The following is a 22719-nucleotide window of genomic DNA, read 5'->3' as shown; positions in this document are numbered from 1 at the left end:
CCATACCCGCTACCCGCTTGAGGAGGTCGTCGGCGGAGAGGGAGGTCGAGGACATCCGCGAGCCCTCCAAATCGACCCTCAGCTTCATCTCCGAGAGTCGCAATCGCCGCTCTGCCAAAGGGAGCACCCTACGGCAATGGATAGTAGCAACGACCCCCGCAGCGGTAAGGCCCTCATCTCGTAACTTCTGCAAGGCATGCAGAATAGGCTGGAGCATCTCCTGTTTCTCGCGCGTGGCCCCCCAGCGCCAGTTATTGCCGGTGGCGGTCACCACTCGTTGAGAAAACGGCGGAAGCATCCCGTCATCGTTCCGGAGATAAAACCACCGGTTCTGCCACCCCTTGTTCGAAGAAACAAGGGAGGCAGGGATGTACTGCTGCGCGCGCCCCGACCTCAGCTGGAGGGTGTAGCCACCGGCCCGCACCGCCATACGGACCTTCTTCGCGTCCGTCGTCGCGGCGAAGAACTCCGTGGACAAGAGATGGGTCTACAGGTCCCAGTGAGGGTCAATCCTCGAAAAACCCTCGCAAACCGCCACGAAGGTGGCCACTTGCGCAATAGAGTTGGGGTTGAAGTTATGCAGCTCCACCCCGTAGTAGTGCAGGAGCGCCTGCATGAAGCGGCTCGCTGGCACTCCAAACCCCCGCTCATGGAAGGGGATGAAACTGACCACGTACCCCGGCGGCGGAGTCGGGTCGGCCTCGCCCCCGGGGGCCATCCACTCAGGCTGCGACTCGCCGGAGAGAGGACAGAGCAAACCGTTGGCAATAAGAGCCTCCAGATCCTCCACAGCAACGGTGGAGAAAGGCCACGGGTCGCGCGGTGGAACGACGGTCACCTTGTCAGCCATCGCCGAACGAAAGCGGTGGAGGCGAAGGGGATGAGGTGCGTGGTTTTCCCTTCTCTGGCTATTCTCTTAGGTTGAGGAAACCAAAGCAGAAGGCAAGCGCAAATGGCAGGGTAAAGAAACACCGCTGGCCCCTGTTCCGGGTATATAAAGGCCCGGGCGAGATCCACCCAAAACTTCGCCCGAACCCGCCGCGAAATTCAAACTCGAAGGTGAAACGGTTTTTCTGTTCCTCAAACGACTCGCGCACGCGCAACAGACGCCCCGCGAATCGCCCGTCCTGTCGCATTAACTTCTTGGCAGGGCAAGCGACACCTCTGGCAGGCGAAGCGGGCGCCGTTTCACCTCCGTCATGATGACCACGTCAAAAAAGGTGTGCCACATTATTTAAATTCATATCCTTTTCCTTTTCCTCTCTCTCTCTTGCCATAGGGACCGGGAAAGGGGATATTTCGAAAAGGATCCTTCTCAGCGAAGGAAACGGGCCCCGAGCCCTCCTACTGATCAGGGGTTCGAAGGTTGCGCCCTGTGGGGTTCGGCAACCGCCCCAGAGCACTCGGTCTCCGAGCCCATACTGATCAGGGGTTCGAAGGCTGGCTTCTCGGAAGGGTTTGACAGCCGCCCCAGAGCACGCAGAGTCAGGGATGACCCTGGGTACGTCCGTTACATGACCGAGGCTCGGGCTACGCTCCCGAGGTACCCTAGGACATTTCCGAGACCAGCGGGAACGATTTGTAATGGAATCCCACCGGAGGGAGGCACCGAGCCCTCGGACCCTATCGAATAGGTCCGGGTCCTGCAAATCACCTGCGGGTACTTTTGGAGCGCGCCTCTGGGCCACTAGCCGACCCTTATCGAACGGGGCTCGGGCGTCCACTCGGATCACCTGCTAGCAACTCACTGGAAACACCATGTTCGGTGCCCTCCGAGGGTAACATGGCGCTTTCCCCCCTTCCTCCTTGCGGAGAGGTGACGAAGGGGCATACAATAAAAGTCGAGACGGTTCTTGATCGTCCTCTCGCTCCGTGCAGAGGCTTGGGGGCTGCTCTCGCACTAGGCTACGACCAAACTGTTGACCACGTCAACAAACCAGCTTAAAAACTTGGAGCCTGACCGTGCACCCGGGCTACGGCCAGGCCGCATCAGGGAACAACAAGGCTGACCGAGGCATCACAAAAAGAATTAAGACCTCAAAGGAGTCAAACCACTCCTTCGAGGCCTCGGGGGCTACACCCAACGGGTGCGCTCGCGCGCACCCATCGGGACAAAATATAACCAAGAAAGGCTGGTCCCCTTGCAAAAAATCCGGCAGAACCTCCAAGCGAGTACCTACACTCCCTTCGAGGCTCGGGGGCTACTGTCGGGTACCGTAATTAGGGGTACCCCCAATGCTCCTTAACCTGGCTGGAAAACATCTTTAGAACAAACCATACACGACAGATGAAGCGCGGTTCAAGTCTAGGCCTCGTCTACCAAGGGACGCGACCTCATCCGAGCCCAGCCTCGGGCAAGGACGGTAGTCCCGGACGGATTCACGCCTCGCCCGATGGTCCCCTCAGTCAGCAGACGCACCCCTGTCTCACCCAAGGCTAAGCTCGGGCAAACTTTATAGTGCAGCGACCTCGGCCAAATCGCCTTACCAACCGACCGTATCGCATGCGCATTTAATGCGGGGATCGCCTGACACCTTATCCTGACACGCGCGCCTCAGTCAGCAAGGTCGAAGTGACCGCAGTCACTTCGCCCCTTTACTGACTGTTCTGACAGGAAAACAGCGCTATTCACCCCATTCCGACTACTGTGCCAACCACCAGGGTAAAATTGACAACAGTAAGTCACAACCTCCCCCGAGTTCAGCCTCGGGCGCAACAGGGAGCTCCGCCTCGCCCGACCCCAGGCCTCGGAAGAAGGTCTCCGCCTCGCCTGACCCTGGGCCTTGGCCTCAGCCTTGGCCTCGGGAGGAGTCGCAACCTCGCCCGACCTCCGCCTCGGCCTCAGGAGAAGTCTCCGCCTCACCCGACCCTGACCTCGGACTGACTATGCTACAAGGGATACATCATTACCCTACCACTAGCTAGCCGCCCCTTGCTTCGAAGGAACAAGACCGGAGTCACATCAAATTACTCCGATAGCAGGTAATGATGGTTCCCCGCGTGCGACCATGACGTCGATGGCTCTCAGCTCCTTACGAAAGCAAGGAAACGTTAGCAGGACCCTGGGCCGCACCGTCAGCTACGCTTCTACGGGGCTCAAGCGCTTGTCCGACGGCCACGTTAGCACGTGTACAGGGCTCAAGACACTTCTCCGTCAGCCAAGTTAGCACATAGCTACACCTCCATTGTACAGCTGTCTTGAAGCATTTGATATAACTCAGCCCAACTGTCTTGAAGCATAACTCAGCATATGATATAACTCAGCTGTCTTGAACCATTGTACAGCTGTCTTGAAGCATATGATATAACTCAGCACGTTAGCACAAAGCTACACCTTCAGCGCAACTGTCTTGAAGCATATGATATAACTCAGCCCTCCTGCATTAAGACACATCCGAGACCACTGCCTGATGTGTCACAGTATACATCAAAAGGCTTCTCAATATCCGGTTGAGCTAATACCGGAGCAGTGGTCAATAATACCTTCAGCTGCTCGAAGGCTTCGTTGCATCTTGAGGACCAGTTAAATTTGGTATAATTTTTCAATAGGCTTATGATTGGCTTCACAATCTTGGAGAAATCCGGGATAAATCTGTGGTAGTAACCAGCCAGCCCAAGGAAACTTCGAACTTGATGTTCAGTGGTTGGCGGTTTCCACTCTAGAATATCCTTGACCTTGCTGGGATCAACCGCAACTCCATTTGCAGACAATACATGTCCCAAAAATTGGATTTCCTCCAACCAAAACGCGCATTTGCTGAATTTAGCATAAAATTGATGTTCCCTTAAGCGCGTTAATATGATTCATAAATGTTTAGCATGCTCCTCTTCATTCTTGGAATAAATCAAAATATCATCAATGAATACCACCACAAATTTATCCAACTCGGGCATAAATACCGAGTTCATTAGATATGTGAAGTGGGCAGGAGCATTCGTCAATCCGAAGGACATAACCAAATATTCGAATAATCTGTATCGCGTAGTAAATGCGGTCTTGGGTATATCTTCGGGTCGGATACGAATCTGATGATAGCCCGACCTGAGGTCAATTTTGGAGAATACCTTTGCTCCAGTAAGTTGATCGAACAAGATATCGATTCGGGGAAGAGGGTACTTATTCTTTATTGTGACCTCATTAAGGGGTCTGTAGTCCATGCACATTCGAAGCGTTTGATCCTTCTTCTTGACAAAGATTGCAGGACATCCCCAAGGTGATGAACTGGGCCGAATGAATCCCTTCTCAAGCAAGTCTTGTAATTGCATTTTGAGTTCCGCCAATTCATTTGGTGGCATTCGGTACGATCTTCTAGAAATAGGGGTTGTACCGAGCTTCAGTTCGATCACAAACTCTACATCCCGTTCTGGAGGTAATCCAGGCACATCTTCAGGAAATACATCCAGAAATTAACATACTATCGGAATATCCTGGATTTCAGGTATGATTGCTTCATAGACCCGTCCAAATGGTTTAGCTAGAATAGCTACAGGGATGGACAGGAGAACCTCTTCATGGCCATGACTCAACTTGATAGTCCTTAAGTCAGTGTTGAGGATGGCTTTATGCTGGGCTAACCAATTCATGCCCAGAATTACATCTATATCTTGGCCTTTCAAAACAATCATGTTGATGGGAAAATCCCGTTTAGCTAATGTTACTGGCACATGGAAGGCTACTTCCTTAGTAAATATTTGTCCCCGGGTGAATGAATAATAAACCCTTCCCTTGATTCAGTGCACAGAATGCAATGTTTTTCCACGAATTTCTTGCTTATGAATGTATGCGAAGCACCAGAATCGAAGAGAACTACTAGTGGGTGATTGGCCACAAGGAACATACCCATCATTGCTGGCTCTCTTTCCGGTGTAGTGGCCACTTGAGTGTAATAGATTCGCCCAGTCTCCTTGTCATTTTTGCCTGTGGAATTATTAGCCATGTTTCCCTTGCCTTGATTAGAGCTCCCAGAGTTCTGCTGATTGTTGAACTTATTCTGCTTTGGATATGGACAGTCTTTGATAAAATGACCAGACTTTCCACAGTTAAAGCAGCTAGTTGAAGAACTAGGGAGGCGGGGAAACGAGCATCAGGGGCACTCGGCTGATTTGTAGAAGTGGGGGCAGTGGCAGGGCGAATGAAAATAGGTTGTTTGAATGGATAAGAGGGTGGACGAGGAGAAAAACGATTCTGATTGAACGGTCGGATTACCAACCTCGTTCGCTTCTCAGGTCCCTGATTGGACCTGTCACCCCCAAATCCCTTGGATTTTCCTTGGCCTGTATTCTTGGCTTTTACTACCAGCGCCGTGCTGACAGCTCTACTGTACGTAAGATCCAGGCAGATAGCCATTTTCCTTTGGAGCCGGTCGTTGAGTCCTCTCATAAAGCAGTTCTTCTTTTTCAGGTCAGTGTTTACTTCGTCAATTGCATATTGGGATAAATGATTAAATTTGTTGAGATACTGCATCACAGTATCCCCTCCTTGTTTTAGTCGAATAAATTCCTCTTGTTTCATGTGAAGCACTCCTTCTGGAATATAGTGTTCACGGAATGCGAGCTTAAATTCATCCCAAGTGACCTAGTGTCCGGCTGGTTGAACTGCCACAAAATTTCCCCACCAGGTACTGGCAGGGCCTCTCAGTTGTTGGGCAGCAAACAACGACTTCTGTGTTTCTGTGCAACGGATTAATCCGAACTTCTGCTCCATTACCCTGATCCACTCATCATCTTCAAGAGGGTCTTCAGCTTTAACAAAGAGTGGGGGACGCGTTTCAGAGAAGTCCAGATATGAGGTTTCACGTGGTCCCTGTGGAGGAGCCCTTCCGCCTTGCTGCTGGAATTGATTGCCTGCCATCTCACGTAAAAAGCGGGTATTATCTGCAGTCGCGTTGACCAAGGCAGCGATAGCCTCGGCCAGCGTTGGTGGTACAAGTGGTGGATTAGGAGTATCTTCCCGACCACGGGAAGTACCCGCACCGTCATGCGCACGAGTCCTTGATGGCATCTGAGGCAAAGAAACATTTGGGAAAAATATAACATGTTGATACACACCATCATTTTACATTACCAAGATGTAATGATACAGACTCAAGTGTACAACATGACTACATTACTTATTTTATATAGGTATAGTTTCTACACTATACTAGTCTAGTCTTTGTCGTCCTTGGTTTCTTCATTTCCTGCCGTGGGAGACCGATCGTCAGCCAGGTTCATGGAAGGAGGAAGCCTAAAAAGGTCTAGCTCCCCATTAGTTCCTTCACCTGCTGTCCTTGATGGACCGACTCCCATTGCAACAGGGTCGGCAGGCACGTCTGGGTGCAGTCACGAATACAGTACATGCACTTCCTCATGTAGAGTATTGCAGTATACCTGCAAGTTGTCAAGGGACGCACTAAGCTCGGTCACACGAGCACGAGCTTTGGCTTCCCGGTCCCAAGCAATCGAACGTGAGTTGACGGCCCAATCGACCGCCAAATCCCGTTCAACAAGCTCGTCTTGCAGGCGTCTGACGTCAGCTGCCAACTCATTTATACGCTGATCGTCTTCTGCCCACACCCTGTTTCGGTGACGTAGCTCCGTCCGAAGCTGTTCCACTTGGGCTTCCAAGTCTCCAATTGGATCATTGCTACCGCTGCTGCTCCCTTCATGTCTTGGAGCCAACTGATGACGAGGCACGCCAATAGGTCTAGTGGACTTGCGTGCGGTTTTCCTCGTACGCGGCATATCTCCATAAGGGGGAAATTTTAATAGTGTAGTTTTTAAACATGATGCATGCATAATTACATAATCAACCTTCGTTGATCCTACTTCCTCTATTTTGCACTCTATTACCTGGTCTTACAGGATGAGGGCGTCTAGAAGGTAAGAATGAAAGAAATTTCCGTGGATAAGTATTTGAAAATTCTTTTTGAAATGCTTCATAATATCTGAAGAGATGGGCATCGCTCCGATACTAGCTGTGACGGAACCTCCCAAGTCATTAGGCCCACCTACAATTGTCCTTGTCCAACAGAACTCGGAAACCCTGTAGATGCACATAATCACTTGACAAGTTCGGTATCTACATCCTTTACCTTTCCCAAGAGCGTTTCACCTGTCACGCAGATATTACAACACATCGGAGGAACGAATAAGCGGAAGCGAATTACAATAACTTAACTTACATTCATTAAAATATAGAAAGAGTGTTATTGTTACATCACCAGGATATAAGAGTGCATAAGCATTATTATTATTACAAACCTGGGAGGAAAAAACCCCTCCCGCATAAAAGTATATTGTTTTTCAAAAGGAAGGACCACGTCCTTCCGCAACCATGTTACTGTTGAGGCTCATCCTTGGGCACCACATCCTTGGGCACCACCTTAGTGCAAAAACAACAAAATTTTGCTGTTTCCTCACCTACAACAACATCGGTTCGAAAACCCTAAGTACGAAGTGTACTTTCGCAAGTCTTACCCGTCAAAATAAAAGAATCTCAAGGATATGCTGGGTTTAGGGAGTCAAGGTAAGGCTTAATTAAGAATCAAGACTGTGTTTGCAAAAATGCTTACTAATAGTGGATCCTTACAAATCCAGTTTTATTAGCAAGTTAAGTCATTACATGTCACTAGAGTTCTTTCTACCCTAGTTCAAGCACTTGGCCTATACTAGCCATCCTTTTATTAACCCTTTTTCTGTTCAATGGAATGCTAGGTGTAGGGCAGTGACCAAGTCTTCATGTCCGAGAAGTAACGGCGATCCGAATCGATTAATACCCAGCTGGGGATCTCCAATCACACGACATATGTAGCACTTAACCCTTGCATATGTCAAATCGCCACCGGGGTTCTTAAGACCAGACCGGGTTCACGCCAACCGAGAGCACAGATACACCACCGTCCAGCCTCTTGCCACCGAGGGTACACGCTACTCTCGCCATCTCTTCACTCCCATTGTGTGTTGGCCTTTCTGGTATTAGTCTGCTCGAGCCAAAGCTTACCCATGATGAGGCATGTGACCAGTTAAAAGGTCCTCAATCATCAAGCCTACATCGAGACGGTCCTTAATCAACTCAGACGGAGACACTACACCGAGACTCTCTTCTCGTGCAGGTCCCCCGCCTGGTCTCAGCTTTATCATTTCAAACCCAAAGTTTGGTACCTGACAGAGGTACATCTTTTCCGATGCGGAACCCATCATGGCCATGATGGATCCACCATCAAGTTTTATTTTTGAAAACATCCCATCCACTGTGAAGCATCATCTTTTGTTTAAAAACAAATCATTTGTTTTTCTAAAGCAGGACTAAGCATCAGAAAAACCTTTTTAATAAAACAGGTAATCAAGGAATGGTAAATAGTTCCAAGGAAGGAAATGCAGCAATTTGTCTAACATCCAACTCCTATCACCTAATGCATCAGTCAAGTGATAAAGAGTTTTAAAACAGCAAGGGGGTGGCAATGCACCGGGGCTTGCCTTGTGTTGTAGAAGAGTTAGGCTATGTTCTACAATATCAAAATAAAAACAGTTCCCGGTAGGTGGATTTTCTGTTAACGGAGTAGTCTCTTCCTCGGCAACAGTCACTTCTTCCTCGTTCTCTATATATAACCATATATAATCATGAATGCTCATGTAATGCTTATGAAAATGCAATAATAGAGAAGAGGTATCAAATTGTATCTTGAATATAACTTTCCTTCACAGTGCTCAACGGAAACTAGGGTTTTTCTGAGTCAACACCCTAGTAGGATTAGACATTTTTACCCTAAGGAGCTAGGGTTTTTGGTTTAGGCATTAAACAATGTCCAAAGCAAGTCAAACTTCACTCATAAGATCTAAATATCTTATTAAGCTTATCCAAAAAGTTTGGTGATTTTTGGAGTCATTAAATAATTCCTAAAATTCTAGGTATAGGTTTAAGCTCTTTAAAATATTGATTAATTCTTTGTTGGACTAAAAATCCTAGAACTATTTTTATTAAATACTAGAAAAATCTAGGAGTCCTACAAAGTTAGTCTCATATTTTTGTCATTTTTCTATAATTTTCTATGGATTTCCTAAGTCTGGTAAAAAAGAAAAAGGAAAAGCATCAACAGTAATGGGCTCAATTTAGCCCAAGTCAGCACAATACAGGCAGAACGCGCCCGCGCGCGCCCGCGGCGTCAGATTTGCACAGAAGACCCTGACGATTTGAAAAACCCGCAAAGAGTCCCCAGCACTATTCCTATGTGTCACTGACTCTTTGTGTAGAGGCCCTTCACTTTCTAATTCTTCGTGAATTGAAGTCCCCGGCCGAGGACGGCGGAGCAGCGGCTCCAGCGAGCCCGTACCAGCCGGATAACTCAACTACCGGTGCTCTAGAGCGGTTGACACCTAATTTGACCCCTAATAACCATTACCCCTCAACCAATTTCAAGGTTCTAGCCCCTATTCTCTCTGCCCACAGTGACAGTGCGATCAACGGACAGACTGAGGCGTTCCCGGTGATCTAGCGCGGTCTAGTTCAATTGGCCGGGTCGAGCAGCATCACGAGCACGCAGGGATGCTAAAACAAGAGCGAGGAGGGCATGATCGGACCTGTGGAGAGCTGGCCACGGCGAGCTCACACGGTACGGTGTTCTTGACCAATTTGGGGGAAATCCCAAATTAGAGCGCTTTGGTGGACAATCTGAGACACGGGTGGGTGCGCTGGATGCTTGACTAAATAGCGGAGCTGATGGCACGCCCAATTTATAGGGCTCGAGGGCGGTGGCTCGTGGATTTGGAATCGCGCGCTGGCGGCCGGAGAGAGGGGAGAGCACTGGTGGCTTAATCGTGGCGTTCACTGGTGCAACGACTCAAAGATTGTAATCCTGGGTGTGCCACGGTTACTACCGCATAGTAATGAGCCACAGAGTGGCATAACCGAGGTCACCGGAGTTTACACGGCAACACCGGCGGTCCGGCCATGTCGTACGGCTACAGGCGCAGTGATAAGCTTCCTCCACGACCAAATCCGCTCCCCCGCGAGATCTTTTTACCTCCCCGTGGATATCCACTGCGTGCCAAGCACGAATCACAGCGACCGGCACGAATCCAGGCGCGCGGGTCACCGGCGGCGAGGGGGACTGCACCTGAAGATCTTTTTCAGCGCACTGTACCATGGGAAACCCCATTCAGAACCTCTGTCTGAGTACTTTGTAGAGCTTTGATCTTTAATTTCTATATAGAAACTAGCTAATCCCTCTATAACAAAGTTGTTAATCTACAATCCAGCTACAATTCGACTATAGTAACCATCCTCAATCGATCACTAGATCCCACTCCAATTCGACCTCAAAGTCCTGCCAATGTCACTAGTGACCACAATTCAGTTATCAGTGTGACTGACAGCTCAACTTTGAGCTCATTTTACTCCAAATTTTATACGTGATCAAGGCTTAGTTACTTCAGCAAAGTTGCACTCCTATTATAGCTCTACAAGTTTGATGTGTTGACCCTAGGCAAATTCCTTATGAATTGAGAGATATTAGGCTCCAAAGATGCTTCAAGCTCACTGAATTTCAGACTTAGGCCTATATGGTTTAATTTGTGCTTTTTGCAAATAAGCTCAACTCCCACAATTTGACTTGCAAATCCTCAAATGTGAGAAACACATAAGTTGTGGTGTTCTATTACTTTAGTATTTGCACTTGGGTCCAAAAGTGCACAAATTTTACACTTAGGCCCCTAGGGTTCCAATTTAGGGCTTGTTCGGTTCTCCCCCAATCCATATGGATTGAGGGGGATTGAGGGGGTTTCAATCCCTAGCAAGTCAAAATCCCCTTCAATCCGTATCAATCCCCTCCGATCCATATGGATTGAAAATAACCGAACAAGCCCTTAGGGTTTTCCAGGGGTCTTTTCAGGGTTTTAGCACTTTAGGGTTTTGGTGTCACTGAAGTCCATCAAATATGATATCTTATAATCATGTCTAATGTCATTTGAGGTTTTCACATATTTGGGCTTTACTTATATCCATAAGCCCTGATATGAGGTTAAGCACTTTACCCTAGGGTTAACCACACATCGAGTCATATCAATACAACTTATTTGAAATTTTTACCTAGTGAATGCACTCTAGGTGTAACAAACACATGATATGCCAATGCTCATGATGTTATGCTCAAGTTTTAGTGATAGTAACACCAGGGGTGTTACACCCAAGACCGCTTTTACTACTCGGTATGGGTTGTTTGAATATTTGGTTATGTCTTTTGGATTAACAAATGCTCCAACCCACTTCACATACTTGATGAATTCGGTATTCACGGCTGAATTAGACAAGTTTGTGGTGGTCTTCATTGATGACATTTTAATCTATTCCAAGAATGAGGAGGAGCATGCAAAACATTTGCGGATCGTGTTAACACGCTTGAGGGAACATAAGCTTTATGCTAAATTCAGCAAATGCACGTTTTGGTTGGAAGAAATCCAATTTCTTGGGCATGTTTTGACTGCCAAAGGGATTGCGAATGATCCCAGCAAGGTCAAGGATATTCTGGAATGGAAATCACCCACTTGAGTGCACCAAGTTAGAAGTTTCCTTGGATTGGCTGGTTATTACCGCAGATTTATTCCGGATTTCTCCAAAATTGTTAAACCCATTACTGGGTTATTGAAAATGATACTAAGTTTGACTGGTCCTCTAAGTGCAATGAGGCCTTTGAACAACTAAAAGTATTGTTGACCACTGCACCGGTTTTGGCCCAACCGGATATTGAAAAACCATTTGATGTTTATTGTGACGCATCAGGCAGTGGACTTGGATGTGTCCTGATGCAAGAGGGACGAGTAATAGCCTATGCTTCAAGGCAGCTACGCCGGCATGAGGAACATTATCCCACACATGATTTGGAACTGGTTGCGGTAGTTCATGCCCTTAAGATTTGGCGTCATTATCTACTGGGGAATATATGCCACTTGTATACGGATCACAAGAGTTTGAAGTATATCTTCACCCAGTCAGAACTAAACATGAGACAAAGAAGGTGGCTCGAGCTAATCAAAGATTATAACTTGGAAATTCATTATCACCTTGGAAAGGCTAATGCGGTGGCAGATGCTTTAAGTCGTAAAGCTTCTTATCATTGTATCACAGTAAGAACACATGACACCACTTTATGTCAAGAAATGGAAAAGTTAAATCTAGGGATAATACAACAAGGAACTTTCATGCAATTGAAGCTTGAGTTAGTTATTTTACAAAGGATTATTGATGCTCAAAGAACAGATAAGGGTATGAAATATATTCATGAGAAAATGGAGGCCGGCAAGGCTAATTGTTTTAGGAAAGATGATAAAGGAGGTTTAAAGACCGCATAATGGTGCCAAAGGATGTTGAAGTCCATCAACAAATCCTGGACGAAGCTCATCTTAGTCGGTATTCCATTCACCCTGGAAGCACTAAGATGTATCAAGACTTGAAACAACATTATTGGTGGACTAAGATGAAGATTGAAATCGCATGTTATGTGGCAAAATGTGACACTTGTAGATGTGTCAAGGCAATACATATGAAGGCTACTGGACCATTACAATCATTGCCAATTCCAACCTAGAAATGGGAAGACATTAGTATGGATTTCATTGTGGGATTACCCAAGACAACTAAAGGATTTGACTCTATCTGGGTCATAATTGACCGGCTTACAAAGACAACCCATTTTCTGCCAGTTAAAACATATTGCCCGGTCATTACCTATGCTCAGATATATGTGGCCCATATTCTCAGTTTGCATGGAGTTCCAAAGACGATAGTGTCGGACCGGGGACCGTAATTTGTATCCAAGTTTTAGGAAGAGCTGCACAAATCTTTGGGTACTAAATTACTCCAAAGTTCGGCCTATCATCCTCAGACGAGTGAACAAATTGAGAGGGTTAATAAAATACTTGAAGATATGTTACGAGCATGTGTCCTGAAGTTCCCACAAAAATGGGATGATTGTTTGTTGTTGGCAGAATTTTCTTATAATAAAAGTTATTAAGAAAGTATTAAAATGGCACTGTTTGAAGCTCTGTATGGATGACGATGCAGAACTCCCTTAAATTGGTCAGAACCCGGAGAGCGGTGGTTTTTCAGGCCCGATTTGGTTAAAGAAACTGAAGAAAAAGTCCAACGTATAGGACATAACCTGAAAGAAGCTCAAGCTCGGCAGAAAAACTTTGTGGATAAACAACATCAACCATTGGTTTTTCAAGCCGACGATCATGTATACCTGAAAGTATCACCAATGAAGGGTGTTAGTCGGTTCAGGATAAAAGGAAAATTGGCACCCCGATATATTGGTTTGTTTCCCATTCTTGAGCGATGTGGGCAAGTGGCGTACATACTTCAATTACCAAAATCTTTATTTGCGGTGCATAATGTGTTCCATGTATCTCATTTAAAGAAATGTCTTCGGATTCCTGATCAAACTATAGATGTGGTGGATGTTACTTTGAAACCAGACTTGACTTATTGAGAACATCTCATTCGAGTTCTGGATCAGAAGGACAGAATCACCTAAAAGAGGACTCTTAAGTTTTATAAGGTACAATGGAACCAACACACCGAAGAAGAAGCTTCCTGGGAGACTCGAGACTTCCTAGAGAAAAATTTTCCTAGGTTTTTAGTTTCATGTAACCTGTAAGATTTATGTACTTATTGTAAAGTTAGAACAAACCCCCACCCCACCTCTGCTCTATAAGATAAATTAGAAAATAAAATTGTGACGCGTTTCCTTTTCCATTACTTACCCTAGAGGCTTAAATATCGGGACGAGATTCTTTTATGGGGGGGGGAAGGATGTAATACCCCTGGTGTTACAAGAACTAAAACTTGGGCATAACATCATATGCATTGACATTTCATTATGTATGTTCCACCTAGAATGCATCCACTAGGCTAAACTTTCAAACAAGTGTGATGTGATGATTTGAAGTGATCCTTAACCCTAGGATAGGATACTTAACGAAGGGATAGAGGTATGTGGTTGTGTGTGAGAACAACTTGAGTGTTATTTCAAAGGTTAGGGGAAATGTTCATAGGAGGCTAAACTTGGTGAAATTGAGTGACACGCAAACCCTAGAACACTCAAAACCCTAATAAGAACCCTGGAAACCCTAATTTGTGCTCTATGAGATGGGATCAATTTCTATACACTTTTGGACCAAAGTGCATATATCAAAGTGGTAGAGCATAAAAAACTAAGCAACTTTTACATTGGAAGATTTTCAAGTGTTGTGGAACAAATTGGAGTAATTTGCAAAAAGCCCCAATAGCACCCATATGGCCTAACTCGGAAATCAGTGATATCAGGCCAAGTTTGTGCCCTAGTATCTTTTAATCCATAGAGATTTTGCCATGGGCCATTAAAACAAATTTGTAGAGCTACTATTATTGTCACACCTAGGTTTTAAGGGACAAAGTCGGGTGCATCTCATACATGTGCCAAAGAAGACAACATATATAATAACAGAGTGTATAGAGATAAATGTCACAATAATCAGAATATTTGTTACATAGTGAAAGTATTACAAAATAAAAGATAAATATAACTGGATCTAAAATCCATCCTTGGCGCTAGAAATTCAACTGGGAGATGCCACCTAGATCGAATCGAACTCCTCGTGGTGTGGCTCCTCTTGAACCACTTGTTCTTCTCCTGTGGGGGTGTGAGACAGCAAGGGTGAGCTCACACATGTTCATCGCTCAACAAGTTGTGGGGAATAATGTGGCATGAACTCACCAAAGGTGGGAGTTCATGTGATGTGTAAGGCTGATCAACAATAGGGGTTAAAGCTGAGCATTGATTTTAATAAGTTGGTCAAAGTTTTATTAGCAGGTACTAAGTGTAAGTAAATACCAACCATAATAAAACAATAGAACAAAATTAATAATAAACCCATGCAATGCATATGACAAATTAAGTTTAGGTTCCATAGTTTAATCATGCGAGAGTCCTGAGCTGCTCATGACCATGAGCCCGGCTAGTATACCAGTTTTACACTCTGCAGAGGTTGTACCCTGTACCCACAAGTCGTGTATCCCATGTCGCCAGGGTTTGCAAGGCCCTTAGACACTACCGAGGTGAATGGCTAGGGATCCACTACGAGGCCTTTACAAAGTTTCACTAGCTTTCGAAAATCCGCTACAGTTTATGGGAAGAGCACTTGCAAGAATCCCCCTTCTGTCCGCCATCGCAGCAAAATCAACCCGAAAACCTCCTTGCATGCAACTCCCCTACTGCCCTTGCCCATTTCGGGTAAGGTAGTCTTCCACTAGTGTCACACCCGGCTTTAAAGAAGAAAGCCAGGTGCATCTCATACATGCGCCAAGAAGACAACATATATAATAACAGAGTGTATAGAGATAAATGTCACAATAACATCAAAGTATTATTACATAGCGGAAGTCTTACAAAATAAAAGATGAATATACAAGGATCTAGAGTCCATCCTTGGCGCTAGAAAGTCGACTGGGAAACGCCACCTAGATCGAATCGAACTCCTCGATACGTGACTCCTCTTGAACCACCTGTTCTTCTCCTGTGGGGGGATGAGACAGCAAGGGTGAGCTCACACATGTTCATCGCTCAACAAGTTGTGGGGAATAATGTGGCATGAACTCACCAAAGGTGGGAGTTCATGTGATGTGTAAGGCTGGTCAACAATATAGGTTAAAGCTGAGCATTGCTTTTAATAAGTTGGTCAAAATTTTATTAGCAGTTACTAAATGTAAGTAAATATCAAACCTTAGTAACAATAATAGAACAAAATTAATAAATAATCCCAAGCAATGCAAATGACAAATTGAATTTAAGTTCCATAATTTAATCATCGGAGAGTCCTGAGCTACTCATGACCGCGAGCACGGCTAGTATACCAGTTTTACACTCTGCAGAGGTTGTACCCTTTACCCACAAGTCATGTATCTCATGTCGCCAGGGTTAGCTAGACCCTTAGACACTACCGAGGTGAATGGCTAGGGATCCACTACGAGGCCTTTACAAAGTTCCACTAGCTTCCGAAAACCCGCTACAGTTTATGGGAAGAGCACTTGCAAGAATCCCCCGTCTGACCGCCATCGCAGCAAAATCAACCCGAGAACCTCCTTGCATGCAATCCCCTACTGCCCTTGCCCCTTTCGGGTAAGGTAGTCTTCCACTAGCTTTCCTAGTTAGTTGGCCAAGGGCGTCCCATTAAACCCTTGTGGTGGCACGTGTTTCTCAAGTTAAGCTCCATGTCCCAATTAACATTTAATGATCTTGACATGAACATAAATAAAATAACAACATAATTGGAACATAGATATAATAAAATATTAACCCAAAACCATATAAAGCAATAGCAGAACTACCCAAGTGATTTAGGGGTAAACAAGGTAATCAGGATACACAGAGTAGGGTGACCTATTGGGTCCCATCAAAATTAAACCTATGCATTGAATAGTGATAATAAAGAATATTATTGGGTAAACAAAAGTGATCAAGGGCACAACTTGCCTTCAATGAGCTCCTGCTCAGCTACTTCTATCTGCTGGGCACCAGGATCCTCAGTCACAGGTTCTTCTACTCGCCACAATACAAACAAGTACAATATATAGAGAAAATTAACATCACACCAAACATGTAGACAAAATACAGAATATTAATCTACACATTAAAATAAAATCCTAGGAACAGGAATCATAATTTTTGGGTTATAGATTTTAAGATATGAATTTCCAAAGGTTTTATATGCTTAATATATGATTAAGTGAGAAATAAATTTTACTACTGTTTTCATGTCAAAACAGAGACTCTAGGTGATAAATAATAATATTACAAAATTTTAGAAACTCGAATGGATTAATTTGGACTAAATATGAATTTTCTATGAATTTTACAAGTTCTAGCACTTATTTATACATTGAAAATCAATTTCTGTATTTATTTACCTATTTTATATGTTCTCTGGACCGAGCTTCAATTAAACCGAAACACAGGGGCTGGTCTACAAATATTTCCTAGACTCAGAATCAACCAGCGCAGGACTGTGGGTTGAATTTCACTTTTGCCAGGGACTCTTTCGCAAAATGGGTCGGCTGAAGGGGTATCCTGTTTTGTGGGCCGCACGATCTAGCATCGATGGATCTGATTATATCCAATCCTGAACTGATTCGGTATGCGCCCGCAGCCGCTAGATTAGCAACCAACAGACAAGATTTAAATACCTAAGATCGAATCATGTGCACACGATTTAGATCGGACGGATCCGAGACGTTGAACTGAACTGGTATACCCTGTGTGATCTAAACCATCCAATGATCATCCAACGACGCAGGCGCTCGTCTTCCTCCTCGGAACATGTCGCAGATAGGATAGCGGTGGCGCGCGCGCGTGTAACATTCCGGCGAACCGGACCGACGCGACCCTACCCGTGGACTCACCCGACACAACGCTACTCGCGGGGAAAGGGACGGGGATCAGAGGAGCACCATACCGGACTACACAGCCAAGACCGCAATGACGCGCGAAGCTGGCTTCGTGGGTTCGGCGAGCTCCCCTGGATGCGCTAGTTGATGACGTTGGTCACCGATGCGCGCCAAGGTTCGACTGGTCAAGTCCAGTAGCCTGCGCCAGAGCTCCATGGGTCCAGCAACCTTCTCTCTCTCAGCACAACTCGCGGTTCACGGAAGGACTCTCTCTCTCTCACGGTTCTTAGGGCGGTGCTGGTGGGCAAACCTAGATGAGGGGAATAGAAGCGATGGAGGAGGGTCTGGTTCACAGCTTTATCGCCCACGCTGGGCCGAAAGCCGGGGTGGTTGAATGGACAAGCGAGGTGAGTGCCGGAGCTTCCGGAGATGGGATCGGGAAGATCCACAGTTCCACCCGGCTGACGATTAGGGCCCGCAAGTCGGTAGAAGATGGATTTGCGGCACGGCAGAATGCGGGACTGACGAATGGGCCCCACGCCACAGTGACCGGCGTGTGATTTGGCGCGGCTGTGGATGGCTGGACCGAGCGGGAGTGAGTTTGTGGGCCGAGAACGAAAAAGCGGCCCAAATGCGCGCAGAACCTTTTTCCTTTTATTTTCCTTTCTCTTTTCCTCACCTCCAAATTCTAATTTAAATTCAAATCTGTGACAAATTTATCTTCAGATTATGTTGCGTCATAAAAAGTACCAATTTTTGTAGATACATATATGTATATATATTATTTATATTTTTTTATATCCACATAATATTTGTTTGCTTCTCTTATCTAAATTCTAGAATCTCTTTTAGGTTTTAAATTCCACTAAGAACTTTAATATATTCCTTGTCACATTATTATTTTATATTGTCACAATATGCACACAAAATGAAAACCTCAGCATGATGCATGATTTATTTGAGTGTCTTTTGTTAATTATTTATTTGTGTAAGTGAGGTGTTCACATGTGATGGTGAGTAGAAATAACTCACACATATAGGTAAAGTGAAATTGTTTCTCCTTTTGTATTATTTCTAACAAATTACAAAATGGGTATTACAAATCCTACCCCCCTTAAAAAAATAATCTCGTCCTCGAGATTTAGGAAGATCTAGGAAAAAGATGGGGAAAATCTATGCGAAGCTCTTCTTCTCTTTCCCATGTTGCTTCATCTTCTCCATGGTGACTCCATTGTACTTTGCACATCTTTATCACCTTATTTCTTGTAACTCGAGTCAATGTATCAAGAATCTTGATAGGATACTCCGTATAAGTCAAATCACCCTGAACACTGAGCTCTTCCATTGGTAACTGTTCCTCAGGGACACGGAGACACTTCTTAAGTTGAGACACATGAAGTACATTATGCACATCAGATAGATTATCAGGTAGCTCGAGTTGATAGGCCATCTCTCCAACTCGCCTAAAAACTCTGAATGGTCCAATAAAGCGAGTGGCCAATTTGCCCTTGACTTTAAATCTCCTCATTCCACGAAGTGGTGACATCTTGAGGTACACATGATCACCTTCCTCAAACTCTAGTGGTCTTCTTCTATTATCAGCGTAGCTCTTTTCCCTGGTATGAGCTACCCTCAAGTTCTCCCTGATTATACGGGCTTGTCCTTCTGCCTCTTGAATCAGTTCAGGCCCAAAGAACTGTCTTTCTCTAGTTTGATCCCAATATAGAGGAGTCCTGCATTTCCTGCCATACAGAGTCTCAAACGGTGACATCTTCAGACTGGCCTGGTAACTGTTATTATATGAGAACTCAGCATAACGTAGACTCTTGTCCCAACTACTACCATGCTGAAGGGCACAAGCTCTCAACATGTCCTCCAATACTTGATTAGTCCTTTCAGTCTGTCCACCAGTCTGAGGATGGTAAGTCGAACTAGAATTCAATTTTGTATCCACATTCTCATGAAAACTTTTCCAAAATCTGGAGGTAAATTATGATCTTCTATCCAAAATGATCTTCTTTGGTACTCCATGTAAACACACACTCCGAGCCATATATAACTCTGCCAATTAAGATACCTTATAAGTAGTCTTGACCGGAATGAAATGAGCCACTTTGGTCAGTCTATCCATAATAACTCATATAGAATCCTATCCTTTCGAGGTGCGAGGCAATCCAGTAATGAAGTCCATACCAATCTCTTTCCACTTCCACTCAGGTATCTTTAGTGGATGCAGTAGTCCAGCTGGCCTCTGGTGTCCAGCCTTAACTCTTTGACACACATTGCACATAGCCACATGTGCAGCCACATCTCTCTTCAATCCATACCACCAATATTTCTTCTTCAAATCCTGATACATCTTGGTACTACCAGGATGAATAGAATAATCTGAGTCATGGGCCCCTTTTAAAATAGTTTCACGAAGGCTTTCAATATCAGGAACACATATCCTGTCCTTGAACCATATGGTGCCTTGCTCATCTTCCGTGAATTCCGGACCTCTACCTTCAGTAATCAGATCCTTAATCTCTTATATTTTAGCATTACCAATTTGTCCTTTGCGGATTTCTTGCTCCAAAGTAGGTTCCACATCAATAGTAACTTCTTTAGTGTGAGCAACTATCCCCAGGTTAAGTCTTCTGAAATCCTCAACAATCTCATCGGGTAGCTGGGCAACAATAGCTGAATGAACATGCTCCTTTCGACTCAAGGCATCTGCAACCAAATTTGCCTTGCCCGGGTGATAGTGAATCTCCAAATTATAATCCTTAATAAGCTCAAACCAACGGCGTTGCCTAAGGTTGAGATCCTTCTAAGTGAATATATACTTCAAACTCTTATGATCTGTGTACACTTGGCACTTGGTTCCCATGATATAATGTCTCCATATCTTAAGTGCGTGCACAACAGCTGCTAATTCTAAGTCATGAGTGGGGTAGTTAAATTCTTGTTTCCGCCACTGACGAGACATGTAAGCAATCGCGTGTCCTTCTTGCATGAGCACACGTCCCAAGCCTTAGCCACATGCATCACAATAAATGTCAAATCCTTTCTATAGATCTGGCATAACCAACGCTGGTGGCGACATCAACCTCTTCTTTAATTGATCAAAACTATCTTGGCACTTCTCGTCCCACTTAAATTCTCTTCCCTTCTCCAGAAGTGAGGTCATAGGCTTAGCGATCTTAGAAAATCCTTCAATAAATCTCCGGTAATATCCTGCAAGTCCCAAGAAACTCCGGACCTCAGTAACTGTAGTGGGTATGCTCCACGCCACTATCTCCTTGACTTTAGCAGGATCCACTGATATTCCTCCATTAGAAATGATATGTCCAAGGAATGGCACCTTGTCAATCCAGAACTTGCATTTGCTAAACTTGGTGTAGAGTTGATTATCTCGTAGCTTCTGTAGCACCAATCTCAGATGTTCCTCATGATCACTATCACTCTTGAAATAACTAAAAATATCGTCGATGAAAACCACGACGAATCTGTCCAGATCATGAACACCTTATTCTTCAGATCCATAAAATAGGCTGGTGCATTAGTTAGTCCAAATGACATAACAGTGAACTCATATAAACTATATCGGGTCGAGGAATCTGTCTTGGGAATATCCGATGGCCTAATCTTCATTTGATGATAACCCGATCGGGGATCAATCTTCGAGAATACCCTTGCACCTCTTATCTGAATAAATCCTCAATGCAGGGTAATGAGTACTTGTTCTTCACGGTAACATCGTTAAGGGTCCTATAATCCACGCACATCCCTTGCGATCCATCTTTCTTCTGTACAAATAGAACTGGTGCTCCACAAGGTGAAGAACTCAGACGAATGTACCCAGCCTCTTGTAATTCCGTTAACTGCTTCTTCAGTCCCTTTAACTCTTCTACAGACATCATGTATGGCCGTTTGAAAGTAGGGGAAGCCCAGGTAAGGGATCAATGACAAACTCAACTTCCCTATATGGTGTCATCTCTAATAACTCCTCTAGAAAGGCATCCGAAAAATCTCTAACCACATGGATGTTGACACCAACAAACTTCCCATCTACTAAGAATGTCGCTAGTCTGGTGGCGGTAGTTACTGCAATTCCAACTTCAAATCTTTCTCCTTTGGAACTGGTGAGTTCTATGGTTCCTTTAGCACAGTGTATAAACTGTCTTTGCCTTTCTTGACCATGACATACTAAGGATCACGTCTATAGTGCTCTCTTCTAACACTATAGGGGTAGCCCATCTGGGTTAGAAACATAGGGTAAGAAAGGAAGAATTTGTAGACAAGGCGAGTAATTACGAGAAATGTTACTGTGGGGGATTTATTAACTAAGTAGATTAGTGTGTCACCTACTAAAGCTAACTCAATACCTTATGGTGGTACATGCTAAGATGTCCATCTATAATAATTCAATCAATCAAAGAAGCAAATCAGACATTTATCATCAGAATAATCAACCAACATTTTTTATAGAGAAAATAGTTTTAATTTTGTCTTGGGTTTCCTATCTCATAAAAAGGTCATAAATGTAGGATTCCAAAGTGTGTAATCCATCTTGTCTCAGAGTATAGAAGGTAAGAATAATCAGAGTGGAATAGTAGAAGGTGAGACAAGGTAAAGATAAGTATAGAAAGAATCAGAGTAAGGTAAGTATAGAATGAATCAGAATAAGGTAAGTAGGTAAGGGTTTTATCCATTTCTATCTAGGTTTCGTCCTACAATCAACATTTCCTCTAATACCACTTATGTCACACCTGGCTTTAAAAAACAAAGCCAGGTGCATCTCATACATGCGCCAAGAAGACAACATATATAATAACAGAGTGTATAGAGATAAATGTCACAATAACATCAGAGTATTATTACATAGCGGAAGTCTTACAAAATAAAAGATGAATATACAAGGATCTAGAGTCCATCCTTGGCGCCAGAAAGTCGACTGGGAAACGCCACCTAGATCGAATCGAACTCCTCGATATGTGACTCCTCTTGAACCACATGTTCTTCTCCTGTGGGGGGGGTGTGAGACAGCAAGGGTGAGCTCACACATGTTCATCGCTCAACAAGTTGTGGGGAATAATGTGGCATGAACTCACCAAAGGTGGGAATTCATGTGATGTGTAAGGCTGGTCAACAATAGAGGTTAAAAAAAGCGGCTCAAATGCGCGCATAACCTTTTTCCTTTTATTTTCCTTTCTCTTTTCCTCACCTCCAAATTAAAATTTAAATTCTAATTTAAATTCAAATCTGTGACAAATTTATCTTCAGATTATGTTGCGCAATAAAAAAAGTACTAATTTTTGTAGATACATTTATGTATATAT

This window comes from Zea mays, chromosome 1, assembly GCF_902167145.1.
Source record: "Zea mays cultivar B73 chromosome 1, Zm-B73-REFERENCE-NAM-5.0, whole genome shotgun sequence".
Classification (NCBI taxonomy): Eukaryota; Viridiplantae; Streptophyta; class Magnoliopsida; order Poales; family Poaceae; genus Zea; species Zea mays.
Note: the sequence above shows the minus strand (reverse complement) of the source record.